Consider the following 25,606-nt stretch of genomic DNA (forward strand, 5'->3'; position numbering starts at 1 on the left):
ATGTATCAAGAAACTAAGTATTCTAAGAAAAGGACAATTCATGAAACAAAATATTCATTCTAAATTTTTCATATACAAGGTCATAATGCTCAGATTGAATACAATATGATATTTGGTAGTGCACGAATAAGGATTTGAAAAACTTTAATAACTATATGTTAATTTTACTGCATTTTAGAAAAACATAGCTAGAACTTTGAAATGTTATTGTGAAGAAAAATGTTAATAGTAAATAACGTAAGTGGCATACAGATATGACACAATATATGTAGGTGGTCTGAATTTTGGAAAACACTGATTTAGTAAAACATATTTATTGTATAGATGAGGAAATTGAGATCCAGAGAAATTAAATCATTTACCCCAAATCAGATAATTTTAGGATAGAAATTTAAATAATGCTAAACACAAAGACCATATTTATCTAGAGTAAATGAAAATGACATTTTATAACAGTAATCATTAACCATTTACTGAGGACTTACATCACAGGGTGTTATGATAAATGCCGTATACCAATACCAATTTTAAAAATTGCTTTCCAACTCTTCTGGTCCTCTAGGGAAAGTTCCTGCCTTTAAGGCCTTTGAAATAACAAAGAATAATACCTAGGGCAGGGGACCATGTGGTACACTGAAATTGCACTCATAGATACATAGTGTTGTCCTAACCAGTATACCCTTTTTTACTGTAACTGTCATGCATTTTTAGCATGCAATATTATAAAACTAAAATTCTAACAATTTTAGCTTATTGTTTTCAAGTAATTTAAGCCTCAACCTCCAGAAGGATTCCTTTGGAATGTTTAGGACTTATCACCTCATGTTAAAATGACATGGTTTGGCAGGATATGGATTATCTGTTTTGGACACTTTACAGACTATCAAAACCAGTATTTTTAAATTGTCTTCCTTCCTCCCTCCCTCCCTCCCCCTCATTCTCCCTCTTTCTTTCTCTTTCTTTCTCTTTCTTTCTTTCTTTCTTTCTTCCTCTTTCCTTTCCTTTCCTTTTCTCTTTTCTTTTCTTTTCTTTTCTTTTCTTTTCTTTTCTTTTCTTTTCGAGACCAACCATATCAATGAGTATCCTATCTACCCTAGGAAAATCTGGTAAAACACATATTCCAGGATCTTTGTCACCAGAGATTCTAACTTAGTCATTATTATTTTTTCAGGTGGGAGGAAGGAATTTATAATAACAATGTTGGTGCACTACCCTAAGAAATGCTCGTAAGTTTTTAATTATGAAGGTAAAAGTGGACATTATTGGGGTACCTGGGTGGTTCAATTGGTTAAGTGTTCAACTTTGGCTCAGGTCGTGATCTCCAGGTTTTTGAGTTTGAACCCCTCATCGGGCTCTCTGCTGTCAGCACAGAGCCTGCTTCGGACCCTCTGTCCCCCTCTCTCTCTGCCCCTCCCCTATTTGTGTTCCCTCTTTCTCTCTCTCTCTCAAAAATAAACATTAAAAAATGTGGACATTGTTGAATTAATCCCTTAAAAACATGTTTTTGAACTTTATTCAGTGCTATTTTTATTGCATTTTTCCAGATAAAAGAGAGCATGTTATTTCAACATCCATCAACAGTGAATTTGTTTTGTATTTGAAATATCTTGGGTGTTCACACTTATAAGAAAGAAGGAAAAGAAATTAAAAATACATATATTTCTCCACAGAAAGACCTCCATACTAAATTCCGGCAGCTCAATCTATGTGTAAAGTATTAACAGGAAGCTTAAATGACAAGGAAATGAGAAACAATTTTGTCTTCTTATTCCTTGTTCAATAGCATTACACAGTCTCAGGTTAGTACACTGTATCTGAGGTAGGGACTTGAATATGTAGTTTTCAAAGGTTCATTCTGCTCCAAGGTGATGCTTTTCTATTTGAAAGGAATACATTTAGCCTAGAGGAAAAATATTCATCATTATATTTTCCTCTAAAAATAAGAAATTGTCAGGATTTTCTATTTCCTTTATTATATGTGGGGAACAATATGCAGCAGTGAAGTAACTTTGCAGTGTGTTGAATTGATGAAGGAATGAGGGCTAGCAAAGCATCTTTTATCAAAAAGAAAATCTTCAACATTCTGTCTGCACACACATTCTTCTGCAGAACAAAGAAGATGAAGTTCTTCAGCTCTGCATCAGCGCAGATACACAGTTTATTCTTCGACTGTCAGCACAACCAGGCTCCCTTCCAGTCGTTTCAGAATTTCACCCAGAAATCCACTAGTGTGCCCTGTCACTCTAAAAACCACTTAGTCCTGCACAGTGACTCTAAGTCCATGTTGATAGTTTTACACCATACCTTTGGGGACAAGGATCAGGCATCCTCAGACACCTCGTAATTTGAAGAATGACTGAAGATTTCGAGATCGGAAAGGCTTTTTATATTTCACTCCCCTTACACATTTAATATTTTGTTCAATGTATTTACTACTTTTCAGATGAATTTCATAGACTTGGTAACCAGAAAGCAAACCATTTGGTGCTTTGTGTTCCCCAGATATTTCTAAGCAGTTCGATAGTTTGGGTCCAAATACTTTATTTGTTTGATTGAAAATAAAGACTTAACATTCAGAAGTCAAAGGAGAAAGATAGAGTCAGCATGGCAGTCCTGATTGACGTAACTGGGTTAGATTCTTCCACAGAGAAGAATTCTCCCAAGAAGCCCCTAGATTACCTACTGGCACAAGTTGATTTTAACTAGTAGTATATCACTCAAACAAAGAAAATTCCTTCCTACCTTTTCTGCAAGACATGAATTTTCCATTAAAATATTTATTAACTCAGTATTAGGTTATTTACTCCTAATGTCTACATCACACATCTTTTCCAAGGGATGCTGGTGGTAGGTTAGAACAGTCCATAAACCCAGGTATTTTTTTAAAAATTTAAATATAGCCTAGTAGCACATTTAATTTATTTCAGTAAATTTAGTCTCATCATTAATTTAGAGTAAGATTGGTGCCCATTACTTGTTGACAGTATATGGCTTAGGGATAGGGGAAAAGAGGAATACATGGACACTGCTTCAAACTTTGATAATCTTTATTAATAAGAATTTCAAGGATGTTTTTACTTTTGTAGGATGTGGCTTGTTTAATATTTCCCGGGTATTTTATTTAATCAAAGTACATCAACAAAATTCCTTATACTGAATTGCACCTGTTTCCTACTTTTAATATTCATGTATTCATTCTTTTAGCAAATATTTATTGAATTCTTAATTTGTAAAAGATACAGTGATAAAGGAATACTCCCTAAACTCAAAGTTATAATCTAGTTAGAAAGGTGACGTGCATACAAATAATAACAGAAAAAGATAACATGTATTAAATGTCATAGAGGATTATAAAAAAAAAAATCCAGTAAGAGGTCAAATGAAGCTGAACTCCCTTCAGGCAAAATCCCATTATTATAAGCCTATCGGGCTATCCAAATTCTGTTGGTACACTAAATGTTATTTGATGCTTTGCTCTTCACCAAGCTCTGGGGGAAATTGCATTATATTAAATTAATTACCCTTAATTAGTATAATGATTCTCTAGCTTTCTAGGGCTTTATCTTATTTTGACATCAGATTATTAAAAGGATACAGAATTGCATGTGTGTTTGTTCCACTTGCAGTGTGTTTAATGTAAATGAAAATGGATAAGGACTGGGAGGAAAGATATAAAATGTGTTGTGATGATTTTATTTTCAAAATTGTTAATGATATCTTTATATTATTATATATTTATTAATTTTATATATGTTATATATTTACATATAAATATATATCTTTAAGTAGAAAATGTAAGGGTATTGATACCTTGACTCATTCAGGGAAGACAGTGATTAATTACTTTTGTGATCCATGCTGTGGTTACTTGATGCAAGTAAAATGATATCCATAACAATACCTTTTCATAGTATTAATAATTGAAGGAAACAACGTAGTAAGGTAAATAGCATCACACCTGGCACACTATAAAAGGCTAATATTAGCCCTAATATTTAATACTGATATTATTTGGTTTATAACACCCTGTTGTTTTATTTGATCTGTAATATCCTACAGACTAAATGGAAGGGCAAACAAAGTACAATTTGTTCTCCCTTTTATTTTCTGCCATTATAAATAGTGGAAGAAATCCTAGATAGTTATGTTTGCATATTAAAATTGACCACATCATTGTAATGTAGGGAAATGTAACCATCATCAGTGAGCCTTGATTGTAAGGGAAATCCTAGCCTTTCTTACTATTCTTTCTAGTACATACACAGATAAATCCAAAGAGTTTACCAGCCCACACTATGACTCTTTCTGGAAAGCCTAATATATTTGCCCTATTAATATTACTCTGGAAACTAAACTGGATCATTTGGTTAAAACTAACTGTTGGGGAGCCTGGGTGGCTCAGTCAGTTAGGCTTCCAACTCTTAATTTTGGCTCAGGTCATAATCTCATGGTTTGGGAGTTGGAGCCCTGTGTCAGGCTCAGAGCTGACAGTGCAGAGCCTGCCTGGGATTCTGTCCCTCCCCCGCCTCTCTCTGTCCCTCCTCCATGTGCACTCACTCTGTTTCTCAAAACAAAACAAAACAACTTAAAAAGAATTTTAAAAATGTGTCCTTACACCTACCTTATAGCTTGATCAGATTTCTCTACCTGTATGGCACAGCTTAATAGCCACTTGGTCTTCAAGGTACCAAGGCGTCCTTTTCAGTGTACAGACAATTAGTGCTGTATAGCCATACAGTTGACATTGGAGACTTTCAAAGCTCCTTTGTGCTAGAATGGTTATCTCCTGTTAGAAGTCCCTCATACACTAGCTGGTAAGCACGAAGGACAATGTTACTCTTATTATTCATAATTGTATTCACAGGGTCTAACTCACAGAGACCTTCAATATTTATTTGTCAAACCAACCAATTAATTATTAACTTAAATACCTTAGTCATGATATGTAAAAAGAAGCTTTAGTTGTATATGAGTTCAATATGAAGGAAAAATTAAGTAAACATTATGCAGTGTTTCTTGGTGTTGATCTGTTCTGCTTGGGTCAGTACTAAAATTCCCCCTTGTAGAGAGTCAAGCATGCACCTGACTTTCAGCCCTAGCTTCTGAATCTCACAATACAATGGAGGAATCCAATAGAATTCCAATGGGTAATGTAGCTTAAATATAAAAATAAAATTATATACCCCCTGCCTTTGGTGACAACCAATCTGTTCTCACATAAAAGTGAGATCATACAGGGGCATCTGGGTGGCTCAGTCGGTTAAGCATCTGACTCTTGATTTTGGCTCAGGTCATGATCTCACAGCTTTGTGAGATCAAGCCCCACATCGGGCTCTGTGCTGACATTGTGGAGTTTGCTTGGGAATCTCGCTCTCCTTCTCTCTTTGCCACTTCCTCTCTCTCTCTCTCAAAAATGAATAAACTTTTTTTTTGAAGTGAAGTCATGCAGTATTTGTCTTTTTGTTTCTGGCTTATTTCACTTAGCATAACACTCTAAAGTTCTATCCATGTTATCACAAATGGCATGCTTTCCTTATTTTTTATGGCTGAAAAATATTCCTGTGTGTGTGTGTGTGTGTGTGTGTGTGTATGTGTGTGACATTTTATGTGTTCATTTGTCAATGAACACTTAGTTGTTTCCATGTCTCAACTACTGTAAGTAATGTTGCAACTAACTTGGGGTGCATATATCTTTTTTGAGGCACTGGTTTCCTTTCCTTCACGTGTATATATACCCACAGAGAGAACATGAAGATTGCACCAGCTTCCCTTCAGCTCTCTGAAAAGGATTGCAGTCAGCCCCTAGATGTATGTTAAATTAGAAGCTTGACCCTGTGCCCCCTTCCTTAAGTTGCTTCTTTCAGTTGAAAACTGGGTAGTTTAGTCTGCTGCATCTTTGCTGAGCCTGAGGGTGACAGCCACAGGGAGTCCCATAAGTTCATTAAGAACTTGTTTTTGTTTAGTATTGTGGGTCTCAAAGACACAAGACCTGCTGGGCCATGCCTCAGGTGGAAGACTTAAAAGATGGGACAAACCCTTCACTCCTGAAGGAGAAGCTGGGATTTATGGGTTCCCTCTTGATGATATGTCACCCTGCTCCAGGTCAAGGTTTATGGTGAGAAGCTACCTCAGCCTCTCCCCCTTTCAGTGTGTGTGTGTGTGTGTGTGTGTGTGTGTGTGTGTGTGTTTGTGTTTTCTTTCTTTCACTTGATGTGTAGGAGTCACACAGCTAATTTCTGGATTTCTTTCAGAGGGAATTGTTCTGTAGGTAGCTGTGGATTTGGTGTATCTGTGAGAGGAGATAAGTTCAGGAGTCTCTTGTGTTACCATCTTTAACCAGAACCCTTTCTATATTTCTCATTCTGTCCTCATAGAGAATGAGATAAGATTATAGGAATATACATTTGCAGTGCTTAGGCAGTCTGAAATATCTGCTAAATTTTTGTTCTAGTTATTATGCAAATAACATTATTTTTAGATGTTTTATTGGGGAACAACCCTGCCTCTCAAATAATAAGTTGGAGTGATGGAATTGATGTGTTGTTGAAATGTATTGTGAAATAAAATTTTTGGTGTGATGTATTACCATGTATAGGATCATAAGCAATATCTTTTAATAAGTACTTTAAAATTTTTTTTGTTTATTTATTTTTGAGAGAGTGAGAGAGAGAGCAGGAATGGGGAAGGGGTAGAAAGAGAGGGAGACACAGAATCTGAAGCAGGCTCCAGGCTCCGAGCTGTCAGCACAGAGCCTGATGTGGGGCTCAAACTCATGAAACGCGAGATCATGACCTGAGCTGCAGTCAGACACTTAACTGACTGAGCCATCCAGATGCCCCAAGTACTTTAAAAATATTGTTTCAAAGATAAAATTGAAGAGATGATTTAAATAATGTGACTGGATAGGTGTGCAAGGAGTTAGTTTCCATACATTTCTTGAAAATAGGCATTAGTATTATTTCTATAGTTGTCTTTTTAAAAAGTCCATTTGCCTGTTGTGTTTTCAGTTTCCTTTATGTCCTGGTAATATTCTTAGGGCACATATCATTTACTAAGGATTACTGCGAGCTGGGGCAGGTGATGGCTCAGGGATAATCCTTAAGAAGTGCCCAGATTCAATTATTCTCACTTAAATGATTTAGTTTGGACATATTTGATGGGATACAGTTTTATTTTAGAAGCAAGGTGAAATTTTTCATCTTTAGTTCTACTCTTGAAATAGTCTGCCAGATTGATGGAGCCTCATTTAGGGCTCATCAGAAACTGTGAACACTGCAATATGGTTTGATTATAGTGCTAAATATCAAGCAACACAGACAAGAATACCATTTAGCCAGGTGTGATTTATGCATACTTTAAATTAAAAAAAACATTTTTTTAAAAATTTAAGATCATTTGTTTTGCATAGAAAAATATTATATGGGTCTTAGAGAGCAAAAACAAAATTAAGCAGTGTATGATTGCAAATGATTTTAGTAAACTGTCTTTTATTAAAGAGACATTAGTAACAATGCTCTTTAAGATGAGGCAATATTGGATGGTTGGTCAGTGGCTCTTTTGTTTTTCTTATTTGAAATACCCAGAGCAATATTAGGAGTTTTAAGTTAGAAAAATGCTGTGCTAAATAAAAATAAACCATTTTATTTGTGGGGAGGCTTCTGAGAGCCTTTGCCACGCTAATATACCTGTATGCCAGAAGGATTACCAAAAAGCAGATCTGCATTTGACTAGAAAACCTTTAAATTTGAAATATCTCACCCTATTATTACTTCTGGGAAAAAATACTTAGGAATCACTAATACATGGATTATTAGTCCCATTTTATAATCATCTCATGTCTTCACTCCTATGCTATGTTTAAAAAAGATAATTGCATATGTGATAATTGTCAGGAACAATATAAACCTATCGTACTATTATGATCATAGTTTTTGAACTATTATCATCATTATTGCTGGTTCCTTGTGCTATTTCCCATCCTAGAGGTCTAAGCTCTTCTGTGTGATGGTAAAGAGAGAAAGCCCAGTAGCACAATGTCTGGATGGCTCTGAATCCTCACATAGACCTGCAGAGCAAGTTTCTTTAGTTTCCCAACTCAAGGTAGCTGATAGATATCTGGATGACCTATATATTTTCAAATTTTCTAACTTAAGGTTTTTATTTCTTTCTGTCGTCCATAGACTATATTCTCCTAAAGACCGTTATTTCCCATTTGATGCACACACTACATCTGTCTACCTATTTCTCAATACTACCACAAAGAATAGTGCATAGTAGACTCTTTTATACATGTTGGTTGAATAAATATACAAATCGTGAGTAAATGAATAAATATGATAGCATCCATAAACCTAAAGTTTCATGGAATATGATGCAGCCTATACAGGATATGATGAACCATCCATGATAACTTTTCAAAAGAAGCAGTTATATGAAAAGAATTAGTTATTTTCTCTTCAGTTTTGATTATAATCAGAATTTGATCAATTATTTTTAATTGATATAATGATACATTTGAGTGCATTTTACTAATGATAACAACCCTTAAGTTTTCATAGGCTTATGTGATTTCATAAGCTTTGTCTATTAAATTTGTAAATCTGATAATAGGACAATCATATGTAGGTTATGTAATGTGTCACATGCATTGTATACCTATGTTGTGGAGATTGCTTATAAGTAGATTCTGGACATGGAAAATTCATATTAACTTGTGGGCCATATAAAAGTTCCTGAGAAAACTTTTCTATGTGAGTCAGTCCACATTGTATAAATGTGACTGTATTAGTGTAGTGTAAGCATTGATTAATGAGTTTTCAAGCATAATCCAGCTAATCCATTTAAGATGAGTTTATAGTTTGAGGGAACCCCAATTTCTGATGCTCAATGTTTAAAGATCTGAAATGCAATTTGGAAATAGAACAAAGTAAAAGCCATATTGGACTTTAAAAGTTAACATTGTAGAAAGAAATCATGCCTAGTTCTCATTTTTATGTTATCTATAAAATTCTTTGTGTTCATAAATGTTAAATAGGTGAGTCTTTCAAATTCTACTTTTTAAATTTTTTTAATGTTTGTTTTTTTTTGAGGGAGGGAGAGAAAGAGAGAGAGAGAGAGAGCGAGCAGGGGAGGGGCAGAGACAGAGGGAGACATAGAATCTGAAGCAGGCTCCAAGCTCCCAGCTGTCAGCACAGAGCCCAATGCAGCGGTCAAACCCATGAACCATGAGATCATGACCTGAGCCAAGGACGCTGAACCAATTGAGCCACCCAGGTGCCCCTTTCAAATTTTACTTTTTTTTTTTTTTACTTCCCTTGTATCTAAAGGCAGAGAGAGGAGTGCTCATGTAGAATCTTAGCATAAGATGCTGTAGTGATGCTCTGTGCATTTATAGCCTTTGCATTTCAGGTCTCCATTTTATGCTGTAGATAGGTTGTAGCACCTCAACTATCTCTGCCTTTTCTAAAACACTCTTACAATGGCAACAGAGAGAAATGAGAAATGCAGGGGCTTTATGAAATGATTTGTTAGCTTGAAAACTTATATATCAGTCTAATGCTAATAAAGTGAGTTGGGTGTGAGAATGCTGTCTACAAAACCGGTTTTTCTGATTTCAAAAAATAGTTTGTATAATATATTTGTATTTGCGGATTTATGACATTTTTGGGATTTGAGCTTAAACTTAAAAACATCCCTACTCTTTACGACCCACAAAAATGATTTACTTTTGTTTTTTTTCAAACTAATTCAATGTATTTATTATCTTTTAGCTATCACATTGAGAAATGTGCTGTGAACCTAGAAGTTCTTTTTTTTTCTTTTTTTTTTTTTTTGTTTAATTTAAATTCAAGTCAATATATGGTGTCATCTTGGCTTTAGGAGTAGAATTCAGTGATTCATCTCTTACATATGACACCTAGTGCTCATCCCAAAAGTGCCCTCCTTAATGTCCGTCACCCATTTGACCCATCTCCCCACTCCCCTCCCCTCCAGCAACCCTCAGTTTGTTCTCTGAATTTAAAAGTCTCTCATGATTTGCCTCTCTCTCTGTTTTTATCTTATTTTTCCCTTCCCTTCCCCTATGTCATCTGTTGAGTATCTCAAATTTTACACGAGTGAAATCATATTATATCTGTCTTTTTCTGACTTATTTTGCTTAGCATAATACCCTCTAGTTCCATCCACATTGTTGCAAATGGCAAGATTTCATTCTTTTTCATCACCGAGTAGTATTCCATTGTGTGTGTGTGTGTGTGTGTGTGCATTACACCACATCTTCTTTATCTGTTCATCAGTTGATGGACATTTGGGCTCTTTCATGATTTACTTTTCCTAACATGTATTTTTATCTAACTTTTTAGTTAGTCTCTGCTTTGTATGTCAACAATTAGGAAATAGGAAAATCCTACTGGAAATAATAACTTTTATTTTTTTCTTTTTTTTTTTCAACTTTTTTTTTTTTTTTTTTTTTTTTTATTTATTTTTGGGACAGAGAGAGACAGAGCATGAACGGGGGAGGGGCAGAGAGAGAGGGAGACACAGAATCGGAAACAGGCTCCAGGCTCCGAGCCATCAGTCCAGAGCCTGACGCGGGGCTCGAACTCACGGACCGCGAGATCGTGACCTGGCTAAAGTCGGACGCTTAACCGACTGCGCCACCCAGGCGCCCCAATAATAACTTTTAAATACACAAAATATATTAATTTATATCTTAATTGAGGATAGTTTGAAATGAAAGTGTTCTTTTATAAAAAAATATGTTTCTAGAAAAATATTGGGAAAGTTTTTGAATGTTAAATATATAACTCAGCTTTCTGGTACTCAAGCAATCTATGTGATATTTATAGTTTAAAACTGCCATTTTTCTTTCAGATTATTGACTCAAGAATGGATATTGAATGTACTTATTGTAGATGCAATATCTTAGGGTAGAATGAGGAGTTGAGATTTTTGGGGAAGATTACTGAATTAGGGGTTTTAAAGAAAACATTTTTTCATTAAATTATTTGGCCATTCTTGAAGCTCACGGTCTTTTGGGTTTGGCTAGTCCTAACATACTTCTGTTGATAGTCACAATGATAAACATTGGTTTACTTAGAAAGTGTAATTAAGGATTAGCGTTTGATACTGCCCCTAGTGTGTGGTAATATTCCCAGGAGGGAAACTACCAAACCTCTTCTTAGTAAATAAATGTTGATTTTACTTACCATTTAATCATCTGTATTATTCCATGTGCATGGACATTATGTAGAAAAACAGAAAGCATATATTTAATGTATTAGAACTAATTTTAGAATAGAGTATTCTTATTTGATGATGGTTTAATGAACATTTCTTATTTGAATTTTTATGCTTCAAACATTTTTATATTTCTCTTGTATTTTTTATAAAGCTTATGCCAGCCATATATCTGTTCTTTTTAATGTAAATAAATCAACATTTTTTTATCTAACAGGTTGCCTGGAAAGAAAAGAATGAAAATTCCATGGTATATGTAATTTGTAAATATGCCATGAAATGCATTTTTTTTTTGTATTTTGAAAATACTGAATTTTTCTTCTCTGTTTTTCTACCATAACCTTTTGTTTGTTACCAGTTCAGAATCAAACCTAGATTGCTTTATTCCATATTAATGTAATGCAAGCAAATCACTATGTTCATAGATGGCTTGAACAGATTCTTCCTCAGTCCCTTGGGGAAACTATATTGTTTAATTCATTGAAATAAACTTTCAGATATTGAAAAAACTGAGTACCTGTTATGTGCCAGGCACTGTATTAGACATTAAAGATATAGAATGAGTAAGAAGTTAGACATGATCTCCAGACTCAAATAGCAGACTACACAAAAGTAGAGAGAGAAGTCGTGGATAAACCACAAAACTATTTGATCCATTCTCTGAATAAGAAAAGGGGACTCTTAATTATAGAGAACAAACTAAGGGTTGATGGAGGAAGGTGAGTGGGGGATGGGCTAAATGGGTGATGGGCATTCAGGAGGGCACTTGTAATGAGCACTGGGTGTTATATGTAAGTGATGAATCACTAAATTCTACACCTGAAACCAGTTTTATCAAATACGTTAACCAGAATTTAAATAGAAACTTGAAAAAGAAAAAAAAAAAAGATGAGAAGTTGCCATCTTATTTACTAAGCTGGTTGTCATCTGGAGCTGGACAGCAAAAAGAAACCTTATGTTAGTACATGCACTAGGTGAAAACAACCTATTTTCTATTTCAGTACTCTAGGTACATAGAAAAGAAGAATGTAAATTTGCAGAAATGATTTTTTTTGTTTTTTGGTATATGTAATACAAAACTGGCCATTAAACTCAGATTTTCAAGGGCAGTTCTGTCCTGTTTTTTATTAAAATAACTGAGAATTGCCATTATTTTGCCATCCAAAGGATGCCTCTTATATTGTACTTTGCACTGAAAGTAGCACTACACATACACATGCGTATATACACATTTTGATCATATTTGAATAATAAAGCAATAATACTAGTGCTGATGTTGGTTCTAAATTCTTGTGTTAAAAGACATGGGGAATCTGTTCAAAAAGGTAACTGGTGTTGTTTGAGATAGAGTCTTCTGTTTAAAACAATTGTTCTTAGGGGCGCCTGAGTGGCTCAGTTGGTTGAGCATCCAACTTCGGCTCAGGTCATGATCTCGCAGCTAGTGGGTTCGAGCCCCGCATCGGGCTCTGTGCTAACAGCTCAGAGCCTGGAGCCTGTTTCAGATTCTGTGTCTCCCTCTCTCTCTGACCCTCCCCCATTCATACTCTGTCTCTCTCTCTGTCTCAAAAATAAATAAACGTTAAAAAAAATTGATAAAAAAAAATAAAACAATTGTTCTTAAAGATATGTTTTCCTTATGGTATTAGAAATTAATTATGCAAACCATATGATTATGTTGTGGTAATAAGGAATGTATTTTCTCTAAAAAGGTGGCCAGTTATTATTCATTCCCAGTGCTGGTTAGAGATAGTAGGCCACAAATATTAGCTATCATATCTATTAATATACTCAAAGTGCCGACTCATAACTCTTATTAAACTGAAGAAATTAAAAGAAAGACACAGACTCATTTTAAAAATCATTAATAAGAAGGCTAATTTTTGAATAGTGACCATGGTTTAAATTCTAGTATCACTAAACTGTGAAATTCAGTGTAAGGACTTGCCAAGTGATCTGCTTTTTTACATTAAAAACAATGGATTATTACAGATTTGTAAGGTTGAATTGATTCTTTGAAAGTAATTTCATTTGTTAACGAAAATAACAATTTACTAACTGATATAAACTGTTTAGCATAAGATAATACAGCAGCTACGGTATTTCATTTACAACAGATATGAAATATGAATTCCAAAGGAAGAAAATGAGAGAAACACATTCCTTTAACTTCCTGAAAAAGCATATTACTTAAAAGTATCAATATGAAATAATGAAAGAGATATGATACTTGGATATAGATGCATTTTTTTCTTAGACTGTAAACTACTTTTATTAAAATAAAATAAAATTACCATGTGAATCCTATGCCACAGTAAAAGTTTGAATGTAGATTTCTTTCTGAGTATGGTCCCTATCTTACCCATCTTTGTATTCCGTAGAGCTTCAGGCAGTGACTAGCAGAAGTGAATACTCAGTGATTGGAAATAAAACAAATCATGGTTGGCTAGATACATAAAGTTAAGTATCCCCTCCTTCTTGTCCACTTCCTCAGAATTCTTTATTGTATATTCATTGAAGTATAACATTTCAATCAAGCAGCACTGTGGAAAGATAGAAAGGGATCTGAATTCACAGAAATGCTGAGACCTTTTACTAGCCCTGATCCCCTCTAGCTGTTGCACACTGGACAAGTCACTGAATGTCCCTGAGCCTATTTCTTCAGCTGCAACATTAAGGATTTGGAAAAGAATGATTCCCCAACTTATGCTTTGATATTATAACACGGTATACTGGCCCGTGTGGAACTTATCTTTCTCTTGATCTTTAAAATTGGACAAATTTCTGCTTTATGTTTTTCTTGGGTTTAGAGAGATAATTCATTATTACTGTTTAAAAGATTCCCTGCTGTGCTGCAGCTGGCACAGGTGAAAGAAATTAAGTGAGAGAGCAGTAGCACTATAAGACTTCATCACGTACTCTGCTTAATTATAGAAGTCAGAACTTGGAAATGAGATTTATGAAGATAAGTTGAAATGCAGGTAATATGTTTCAGGATAATGTAGGGTTGATGATGTGTTATTTTGGAATCTCAAGTTTTCAACTTCTGCATAAGTAAAGAAGGATGGTTTTATAAAATAACAGGATCAATGGATTCTCCAGTATCTAGGCCAATGAGTTTGATGTTGGTCCTACTAACATACTAAATTTGATGATTAATTGCCTAGAGTGTGAGCACTGAGAAACAACTAGAAGCTAACATGAGCTTTTTGATTATAGTGAGTATCAGCTCAAGGGACTATGTAAAAATAATGGACTTTAATTTATATCAGATATTTAGCAAAAATACCCATTATATTCTTTTTCATATTGTGGAGAAATATGGACTGAAGTGCATTCATAGCTGGTTGATCAAATTTACCCAAACAGTGTTAATTACTACATCCATATAAGTCTAAAGGGAGAGTCTCCTTTACTATGTATTGTCTCTTTTTTAAAGAATTAATTTTTCAATGATTGGATGGTTGTTTATTAATTTTCAGTGGCTGGATGTGATATTTTCAATTTTCTAGGTGATGACTTAGTGCTTGAATTTGTATGAACTGTTTAGTATTATCTTGAATGACCAGAAGAATAGACTAAACCAAGCAAGATTAAATTTTATAAGGCAGAGAGTTGTACATTTGGCATTTCACTTTCAAAAATAAACTATACAAGTACAGAATGCTAAGTAATCCAGTTTGACAATATTTCAAGTGTAGAATATTTAATTGGTTAGGGAAATCTTGGGTTTTATTAATAAAAGTATAGATATTAGACAAAAACTGGCAATGTCCCTGCTCTATACTATACTGGTCAGACTTCATGCCAACTTTTTATTACAGGAAGCATGTAGAAAGGAACAATTATTTAACTGAAATTAATTCCGCAAAGTAATTAGGTTGTTAGAAATTCTCAAAACCGTGTGTAGTAGACCATGGTTGGTTTTACTATCTGTTATTCAACCATTCATCTTTCTTCTGGTAATCATAATTCTATTTTCCTCCTCGGAATTGAGACTCCTTCCACTTTCAGTTCTTTTATTTTTTTTCAAAGTTTATTTATTTATTTTTGAGAGAGAGAGAGACAGAGCATGCACGAGAGGGTGAGGGACAGAGAGAGAATCCTAAGCAGGCTCTGCACTGTCCGCACAGAGCCCAATGTGGGATTCGATCTAATGAAACATGAGATCATGCCCTGAGCTGAAACCAAGAGTCAGATGTTTAACCGACTGAGCCACCCAGGCACTTTCTCAGTCCTTGCTTTTAGAGTGAAGCAGTATTTACAGTCTGCTCTGGGAATAGGTCAGGAGAAATATTTGAAATAGAATTACGGTCAGCACAGATGGACTCTGTAGTCATAATTGTTGTTTAAGACCAGTGTCTGTTCTGATTGATTGGTGGCAGTGTCCATTCTGATTGGCTTAAAACCAGTAAATGTCTGCATAACCCCATAACTTAAGTTGAATCGGCCTTTTTTTTTTTTTGCCCTGCCCTCAGCAATTAATTTCCTGATTAATGTGAATTAGGCTGAGGACATTTTCTCGTATTTGCTAGACTCAGAGTTATGAAGACATAGATTATAACTGTCTTAATATTAAAATGGGAAAATCTGTGAAGCCAGTGTGGGGTAGATGAATTAAGTTTTGGAGATGTAAAAACAATGTTCCAATGACATAATTTAAGCCCCTGAATCATACTAAACCTGAAGCTGGTAGATTTACTTCAGTACTTGGTTCAAAAAATAGTTAAGTTTTGCTTAAGCCAGAACCAAAAGAATCCTAACTGATGTATTACATAGGAAACAAACAAACAAATATGTAAAACACAACTAGAGGATATTTACTTTATAAGTCAAAGAGAGAAACAGGTTCTTTATATGTAATTGATCTGTTCTCAGATCTCGATTATTTAGAGACTATCAAATGGCACACATGGATAGAAGGTCTACGTAGACAGATTTGGGATCAATGAAAGGCTGAAGATCTTTGCAATTTAAGTTATCCAATAATGAAATAAACATTTTCTGTGGTATTAAGTGCTAAAGTAAAATCTGGATCATAAAGAATATTGTCTTGGGTTGAAGTGTCCACTGGCTGTTACTAAAATTCTTAAAATTTATTGAATAATTACTGTGCTGGACACTGTAGCAAGCGTTATATATATATATATATATATATATAAATAAATACTAAAACAAAAAGAAGAAACAAGGGAGAAATGAAATTGAATCCTTCACCCCAAGGAGAGAAAACTAGAAAGTAGCAATGATGGGCGTGAAACCCAATGTATCTGATTGACTTTAAAACTTTGCTATTTCTCCATTAAAATTATAACAGTGCCTGGATTTTTATGGATTCAGTGCAATTATAAAACCCTGTATTTTGCCAATATTTTAGTAATGATTTACATAAAAAGAAAAATGAACTGATGTAGTCCAAAATGAATTATCTTTGATTTATGGACAGTACGGTTTTACGGAAGTTCTAAAAATACACTAAAAGCACTCTAGTATGTAAATTTCATGATGATTAAAAGGTGTCATACCTATGTAAATGTAATGGAATTGAGGGGCTTACATAACTCCATAAATTCTAAAAGAAAAAAATCTAAACACAATTAGTCATAAAATGTCAAACAAATATGTTGTAATTTCTGAGAAAGCCTAACAGAACTTCTAAGCAATAGGTACTCAAGAGCTAAACAGTCACATAGTGTCCTAAGAGTAGTATCCAACATGAGTTTTTTGAGAATTAATACAGTGAGGATACATAGAAGAAAAGCCTTATGCTGTAGATGGGGTCCTGATAGCAAATATACAAAAAAGCTTGGTTGATAATTACATTGCTGGTTTATTGCTTCTCAATGACATATTTGAAAATAAAGAAACTATCATTGTGGGCTCATTCAAAAGGTTGTACTAGTGCAGGTAATCTGGTAGAATGTTTATGTAAGCATCATCCTAAGACCTCTATTGTTTGAAGTCACTGTACTTTCTAATATGAGAAATATTATATACTATGGATTGTAGGACTGGTGCAGTCAAGAAAACACGTGACCTTATAGAACTGCTAACTACAATTTATTTTCATCATAAAAATTTCCCAGTTCTTTAAAGGCAGAGATTTAAAGCAGGTTCATTATGTGATTTATTAGGTCGAATATTGTGGTCAAACAAACCCAAGTTTTAATTATGATCCTGTTATGTGCTGAGTGGATTCCTTAACCTTTGCAAGTCTCTGTTTTCTCATCTGGTAATGGAGATGCTAATGTTTACCTGCTTCAAAGATTATTACTGGAATTAAATCACGTAATCTTAAACTTCTTTACCTGCCTCAAATGGTGCTGAACGGACAGTAGCTGCCTTCCCTGTTCTTTCCCGCCAAACCCTCTCCTTACTTTTCTGTAATAACCTAAAAATTAATGAAAAACAACTATCTTCTTAACATAAGTCAGACTTTAGGCCTATGTTTTGTTTATAAGCTATTCTAAATCCTATAAGGAATGTATTTCAGGGGGAAAAGGCTAAGGTTGCATGATAAAGAAATTCAGAATAAATAGGAGTCCATTTTTAAATCAAACTGTATTTCCTCTTTTTACCATCCCACCTTATTTCAGAATATTTCTACGGTCCTTCCAGAAAGAGTCCTATTACCTGGATACTATAGCTTTTCTTAGTCATGTTGAAGAGTAGTAATTTTACACACAAAATCTTTCATTTCAAATTTGGGCTTGGAGCATTGGTCTTCCCTAATTTGGGAAAGTCACTTGAGTGCATAACTGCAGAGGAAACATATTACCTCTTAGGTAAAGGCAACCTTGGAGCTGTTGCTGGAACACAATGAAAAAAGGAAGTTAAATCAAACCTCATTAGCTAGGGCCCTAAATATTGTACAAGCAGATAGCAGTTCACTTGAAATGGGAAACTGGGAAAAAGGCCACAAAGAAATTAAATGATTATTCACCTAAGATCACACAGTGATAGAGTGCAACAGTCATGAGCAGAGCCTAAGAAGATTTAAGAGGCCAACAAATTTGGCTAAGCAAGCTTATATATTTTTCCAGCTCAGGAACAGTTTACAAGTACAGAGTTACATTTTCTCTTAGTTTTGGTATTCACTGTTTCGAAAATCTTTGTAGATTAGAAGAATAAAATTTGTATGTCATATCTATATCAAAGCACAATAATTCAAGTCCACACATGCATCACATTTATTTTTCATATATTTTAATTATTACTCCTTGATTGTATAGTTTAGTACACATAGGATGAATCAGTGCCCTGGCAACATTAAAAAAAATCAAATTACAGTAAATAAAAAGATGAATATCCATCCTTTCTTCCTCATAGCCCCCCGCTCCCCAACGAGAACATAAACATTTAATCTCTGAAAGTTTTAAATTATCAAAACAATGGGATAAAGTTATGCATCCTTTTTTTAAACCACATATGAGATCTAGCTATGTGACAGACTTAAAACAGAAAGCATTATTTTTTCCCAGCATTTTTTAAAAGCAGCAAACCATGAAATAAAATTTTATTTTGTCTTAATGATAATGAAAGATACTACATGTCACCACTGAACATGTACTAGTGTATGTGCTTGTGTTTTCGAAGGCTACTTTTTATTAGCTTAAACCCCTGAGCTGTTAAATGTAGCATAAAGCTGAATTTCCACTGTTCTACAGCAGGGGAAAAATTCTTTTAATTGGATGATTGCAGAGGGGGAGAGAAAAAAGGAAGAGCTTTTAAAAGTTTGGGTAGTTCAGATAAGAAAAATTCTGGATGCTTCAGCAAAATTACCAACCCTCTGAGATTCAATTTTGACTATTATTACTAATGTACTGCTTTCAGTGTACAGTAAATTAGATCTTGAACACATTATGGGCCAAATATTATTCTTTTATGCTCACGTGTAACCCCTAACAGGTTTCAATGGGAGATGTGCATGGTTACTTGAAAGCTGTTTTCCCAGTATTTTTCTACCCTAAATCTGATACAATGAAGGTGATCAGAAGAAATGTATGTAAAAAAAATAATAATAATAATCTCTTCATACAACATTTTTCCAATTACAGAGTTTTACACCACATATCATTTCATTGTATCTTTATAAAGCAGGAAATTTAATTGTATAAATAGAAATGTATTAAAGAGCCTCCAGAATCAAAATTTAATATTGGAGTTTCATAGAAAAGATGACTGTTTCTGTTTCTGTTTAACACAGCACTGTGTTGAAAAGGAGAAAATTGTGAATTCAATTATGCCAAATGGTCAAACATGCTAATATTAATAACAAGAATAATCTATTCTATGTAAATCTATAGACACTTTTATAATTACAAATTACTTTTAATTCACATTTTTCTCATGTTTATAAACCTTCTTTCCCTTTCTTCCTTTCTTCTTTCTTTCTTTCTTTCTTTCTTTCTTTCTTTCTTTCTTTCTTTCTTTCTTTCTTTCGTCTTCTCTCCAGGTTTCTTTTGTTTGTTTTATTTAGTTCAATTTCTTTTTGTTTTAATTTGCTGTTCATTATCTTAGGAGGTATTCACTGATACACAGGTTTCCAACAAGGGATAGTCTGAGGCAGCATCCTGAATCATTGTCACAGGTCATCGAATTTCTGAGAACTAAAATCAGTCTTGAGCTGTACTTTGATGCAAGTGAGGCTCAATCCCATGCTTTCTGCTACTAAGTAGGAATCCACATTTCCTAAGCCACTGTAAGGATGCACCTACTGATTTAATCATCAACATTTATTTTACGAAGTTTGCTATATTGGTTGATTGATTAATTTTTACCAAAGGGCAGATTACTGTGATCTTCAGACCGAAAACCAAACAACAAGGGGAAAAAGAAGAGTTGGACACTACTGGGCAAAATGTAAGCCATCAATAGAGTTTTTGTAAAAGGCATTTCATTCATTCACTTATTCAGCAAAACATTCATTGCACATTCATATTGTGTCTGAGATAGTGCTAGGTGCTGGGAATATATAAGTAATCAACAACAATAAAACGAAAATAAGAACTATCCCTACCTTAGTGAAGGAGGATGAGAAAGAGAGTGATAAAGCAATGAATAATTGAATTTTATAAACTGCTGGAAGATGCTAAATGCCATGAAGAAACAACAGGGTCAGACAGATTGGAACATGTGGGAGAGGGGGTTGCAGTTAGTTCTAGTGAGGTAGGTGTGCTTGAATAGACTTGAAGGAGGTGAGGGAATTAGGCAAGAAGCTGTGGAGGAGAGGAGTGTTTTAGGGATGGGGTACAGGGAACCTAAATTTGGGAATGTGCTAATGATTTAGGACCAGCTGAAGCTAATGTGTTTGAAGACGAATAAACCAGGAAGAAAGTAGCGGGAGGTTAAGGATAGGAGCAGGAGGGCATTATAAATCGTTGCCAACTTTAATTCTGCTTTAGATGGGAACCTCTAACAGGTTTGGAGTAGAGACACAAAATGACTTATTTTAACAGGTTTGCTCTAGTTGCCCTGCTGAGAATGGACTGTAGGAAGTTAAGGGCAGGAAAGGTTACTTAGCTTTTATTTATTTATTTTTTAATGTTTATTTATTTTTGAGAGAGACAGAGTGTGAGTGGAGGAGGGGCAGAGAGAGAGACAGGGAGATGCAGAATCTGAAACAGGCTCCAGGCTCTGATCTGTCAGCACAGAGCCCGACTCGGACCCGGGGCTACAATTCAGGAATGGCGAGATTCATGACCTAGGCCGAAGTCAGAGGCTTAACCAACTGAGCCACCCAGGTGCCCCAAGGTTGCTTAGCATTAAAAAAAAAAATTATTGGAAGTTTGAATTAACAGCATGGTCTCAGGAAGATGTTTTGGGGAATTTAGCTTTATATAAAACTGTGAAGTAGGTAAATTAATCTGCAATATTCCTAGATTTTTCTTTTTATCACCTTTTTTTCTTACCTCCCTTCTATACCTTTCTCTTTGTTAAACTTGGTCTCACACATAAAGACAAGGATGTCTGTTTGCCTCTTCAATGACGTACCTACATTTTTCACCAGGAGTAACCCATGGGAGCAAATTTCAAAATGTTAAATTTCAAGCCTTTAAAAACAAGAAGATTTATTTTAGGGGAAGAAATTTAGACCTGTGTTCAACCTCAGTCAATTCTGATTCTTGATTTACTATAAAAGTTTCTCTCCATCAACCAGAAAACTAAATATAAAAATTTTTAATATGGCACACTATTTTTATTTGAGGCAGATTGTGCCTCAAATGTTCATTGAATTGTTAAAGGGAAACGATTAAGTGCCAGGCAAGAATCGAAACACTAGAAATAAAATTTGAATGAGATGCTGCATCACCATCCCTCAAAGTGCTCAGAGGATGGAGCAAGGACATTGGACGCTTAAAACAAATGCAGGGTGGTGGGGAAGGATCTGTTGAAGAGGAAAGTGCCTGTAGCTCTGCCAGGACAGCCTCTTCACAACTTTTTCCCCGCTTCTACTTCTCTTCAGCCGTCCTCCCCATTCACCTCAATCCAATTTCTTCTCTTATTTCTGTGAACAGCACTATCTTCCCTTAGTTACATAGGCTCTGAAACCCAGAGGTGTCACTAACCTCTCCCTTTTCTTCACCTTTAACATTCTTTCACATAGGACCCATGCACTAGATATGAGTCTGCAATGTCTCTAACATCCTTTCAAACTCCCATGCACACAGTTCTATCCCTGATTGCCCCCCGCAATCCCGCAGAAACATTCTTTTTTTTAAGTTTTATTTTTATTAAGTAATCGCTACACCCAACATGGGACTCGAACTCATGAGCTCCAGATCAAGGGTTCCATGTCTTAGCACAGAGTCAGCCGGGTACTCCTCACAGACAAAGACTTAAAGTTATCGATTCCATCTCTTCAGTCTCTACCTGCTCTGATGTGCTTACATAAAACTTACAGCATATCTGGCATCATTCCAACTGCACATTAAACTAATAACTAATAATAAAAAAGAAAACAAGTAAAGTTTTCTATTTTCTATAGCATTAAGTACACATTGCTTTGCCTGACATTCATGATCTTCTGTGACCTGACCCTAACGTACACTTTTAGTTCCATCATTTATTATTTTCTCACAAATCCTACGAGCTATCTAAATCTGCCTGTTTCCTATTCCCCCCAAATGCTCTGTCTTTTATACTCTCTGTGCCTTATATTTATTTTCTCTCTCAAAATGAATTCATTCTCCCCTTAGAATCTCCTACCATCATTCAAGGCTCTAAAATCATCATCCTCATAAAATCTTTCTTCAAGCACATATCTTTTTCTCTTAACCTATGTGATGGCAGCAACTGTGGCTTCATTATTTTTAGTTCTTAGTATTATTCCTTGAACTGGGATAAATACATATTCAATTAAATTAAATATAACAGTAATATATAAAGTAAAGCTTTAACTTCGTTCAAAAAATCACATACTATTTTACTTCCCATGTACTCATTTTAAGTTTCAATATATTACTTTGTAATTATGTATATTATACTCGAGATGGAAATAACCCTAATGTCTTTTTTCACTAAATTTAAATACTGCCTTGACATTTGTTTCACACTAACAGTTATTATTGATTTAATAACTTAATGTGGAACATCCTGGTTTTAGTAGAACAATGTGAGATTGGACGTTAGTATTTATTTTTGCCACAAAATTATACATGTGCATTTACCAACCAGAGCATAAAGCACATGGATATAGTAGTATAGTTTCTAATACAAAGTAATCATGAAAGTATGTAGGAAAGAAGGAGAAAGCAATTCAAGGAAAATTATAATTAGGCAAAATCTCAAAAATCATGCTGTTTATAATTAGTCACGACAAAGTAACAGGTTATAAAACTTCAAGAGATAAACAGATTAGGAAATGAAAGTCAAACCCAAGAGTACCAGTGTCAATGAACAGAGTGAAAGAAAGTGGGTATTTATGAATTATACTAAAGGAATTTTAGATTAATGAAGGTGTAGAGAGGCTTCATCTTGTAAACATATCAATTGAGGTGAGTGGTCCATAAAGCTTTATGACTCTAGCATGAATTCTGGTGGAAAGAAATACTACAGTAGATCACGTTAATTTAGTTTTACTGTGTAAAAATGTGACAGCTTTTAAAATTGTTGCTTGAAAAATTTAAGGTGGTGCTTTGCTACATCAACATAAACACACAGGTGTTATTCTTTTTTTAATACTGAGCTAAGTACCCATGGCATTTATTCAAAATCTATGTCATATAGAGCTTTTCCTAATATTCCAACTTAATTAAAGAATTTTATTTATTTTATCTAAAGACACAAAATTTCCATGGTACAGCAAATCATATTAGATGATAAAGTAGACTATTGAAAGCTAATACTGTTCAAATTCAAAACTTGATCACCCAACACAAAGATAGAAATGAATTTTGAATCCTACTGAATAAATTAGTTACACAAGTTACACAGATTTGAGCTTCCCAGATCTTTAACTACAGCTTGGTTTTAAAAAAAGCCAAAAAAACAAAAAACAAAAAAAAGCATGGCTAACTTTATATAATATTGTAATAGTAAGTCTTGTATTTTTAATATGATGGTTGTGAGAATAAAGTTAGGTAATATACTAAATGGTTTGAAAATTAACAAATGCATAAGAGATCTGTCAATATTAAAATAGGATTGATTTTTCCAACAGGATTTTCTGTAATGTTGGAAACATGCATGTGGAATAGTACGCTGTTTGATATGGTAGCCACAAGCCACATATTGCTACTAAACACTTGAAATGTGGCTCTCTTGATTAAAGAAGTTAATTTTTCTTACATTTAATTTTAATTAATATAAATTTAAGGAGGCACACAGGGTTAGTGGCTACAATGTAGAACAGTACAGATCTAAAACTAATCTCTGAAATTTGACTTGGTCATTTAATAACTCAAGGAATTCATATAGCTGCTACAAGTTTTCATTGCTTAGACAATCAGAATTTTCCCCCAGGGCTTGCAATGGGGATTTCAGATAAACTGTGAACCAGTCTCTTTTAATGTTAAATTATTAACAGACTAATTTGGCTATGAGCCAACTAAGTTTTTGTGCTACTTTAATCAAGTCATAAATACTAATTCTTAGTTTTCTCCATTGACAAATAGGTAGAAAAAGTGGATGAAGGTTTTAAAAAGTCAATTCAGGGGTGGTGGATGGCTCAGTTGATGAAGCATCAGTCTTGGATTTCAGCTCAGGGCATGATCTCAGGGTTCATGAGATGGAGCCCTGAATTGGCTCTGTGCTGACAGCATGGAGCCTACTTTAGATTCTCTCTCTCTCTCTCTCTCTCTCTCTCTCTCTCTCTCTCTCTCTTTCTCTCTGCCCTTCCCCCACTCATGCTCGTTCTCTCTCACTCTCAAATAAAGTTAAAAAAATAAAAGAACTAAAAAGTTAATTCGTGTACAAGACTTACAGGGACAGATTAATGGTGTGTTTTCAAATACATATCAGCTATCTTTAATCAAAGTAAATATGACAAAAAAATAAACAGTCCTAACTAAGAATTTTTTTTTTCTAAATAAAGAACTATTTTTTTTTAATGGCAAATTGATTATTCTTTTGGTTTGGGCAAAAATAAACCTGGGGCTCCCCTTGCACTGGGCTTTTAATTAAAGACAAAGGCTTTGCTAGTGTTCTTGCTACACTTGGATGTTTGTGCCTGTGGGGAGCACACTTTACTCAGTCCTAAGATAATTTTTAAACTTTTCTAAGAATTCTGCCATTTCTGAGTTGAACTCAAAGCCAGTTGAGAAGCTGGGTCTTAGGAACCTTGCTTGAAACACTTTTTCCTGCTTCTCACATCCACACTTTAATCTTCCTCAACTAAGGTGGCTTGATAAAGCTCTCTTGGTCCGTGTGTCCTTTTAATTTCTAAACTGCATAGATACCTACCCACCCCCCAAAAAGAAATGCGTGGGACATTGAATCTTATCCCAGAACAAAGTTCCCTGGTATTTTTGTGTTCTTTATGACTTAGATTAACTTTAACTGTACAACTTTACTACTCAGAGTGTTGGCCTTGAACTAGTAGCCTGGCTTCCCCATGGAGTTTGTTAGAAATGCAGAATGTCAGGCCCCACACCAGATCTACTCAATGAGAATTTGCATGTTATGATTCTTACGTGTTTCATCAATAGGTACATAAAAGTTTATGAATTACTACTCTATAACATACCATCTTGCTTGCTCTGAAGGAACAGGAAGGTGTTTTTTTTTTAAATCTTGTTTATACCACTTCCTTAAATGAGCCAAACTTCATTATCCTCGGCCAATCTGTGTCCCATTTGTTTGTTCCAAATCATTTTATCCAATTCATTTCCCTCAGAATATTATTTTAAAAACTCAGATAAAGGGGCATCTG

The 25,606-nt window shown here is 34.6% G+C and overlaps 1 long non-coding RNA gene across 2 annotated transcripts in view; it reads right to left on the reverse strand.

Annotated features, from left to right (window-relative positions):
• Positions 1-25,606, reverse strand: part of LOC125922935 (uncharacterized) — a 72,382-nt gene that overhangs the window by 20,419 nt on the left and 26,357 nt on the right. Inside the window, exon 3 of one of the 2 annotated variants that reach the window (XR_007457835.1) lies at positions 13,502-13,778. The exons of the other annotated variant lie outside the window; for it this stretch is intronic. This is a non-coding gene — a long non-coding RNA (uncharacterized LOC125922935). Of the gene's footprint in view, positions 1-13,501; positions 13,779-25,606 lie in introns of those variants that run through there. 2 annotated transcript variants of the gene reach the window in all.

This window comes from Panthera uncia, chromosome B1 (genome assembly GCF_023721935.1).
Source record: "Panthera uncia isolate 11264 chromosome B1, Puncia_PCG_1.0, whole genome shotgun sequence".
Lineage (NCBI taxonomy): Eukaryota > Metazoa > Chordata > Mammalia > Carnivora > Felidae > Panthera > Panthera uncia.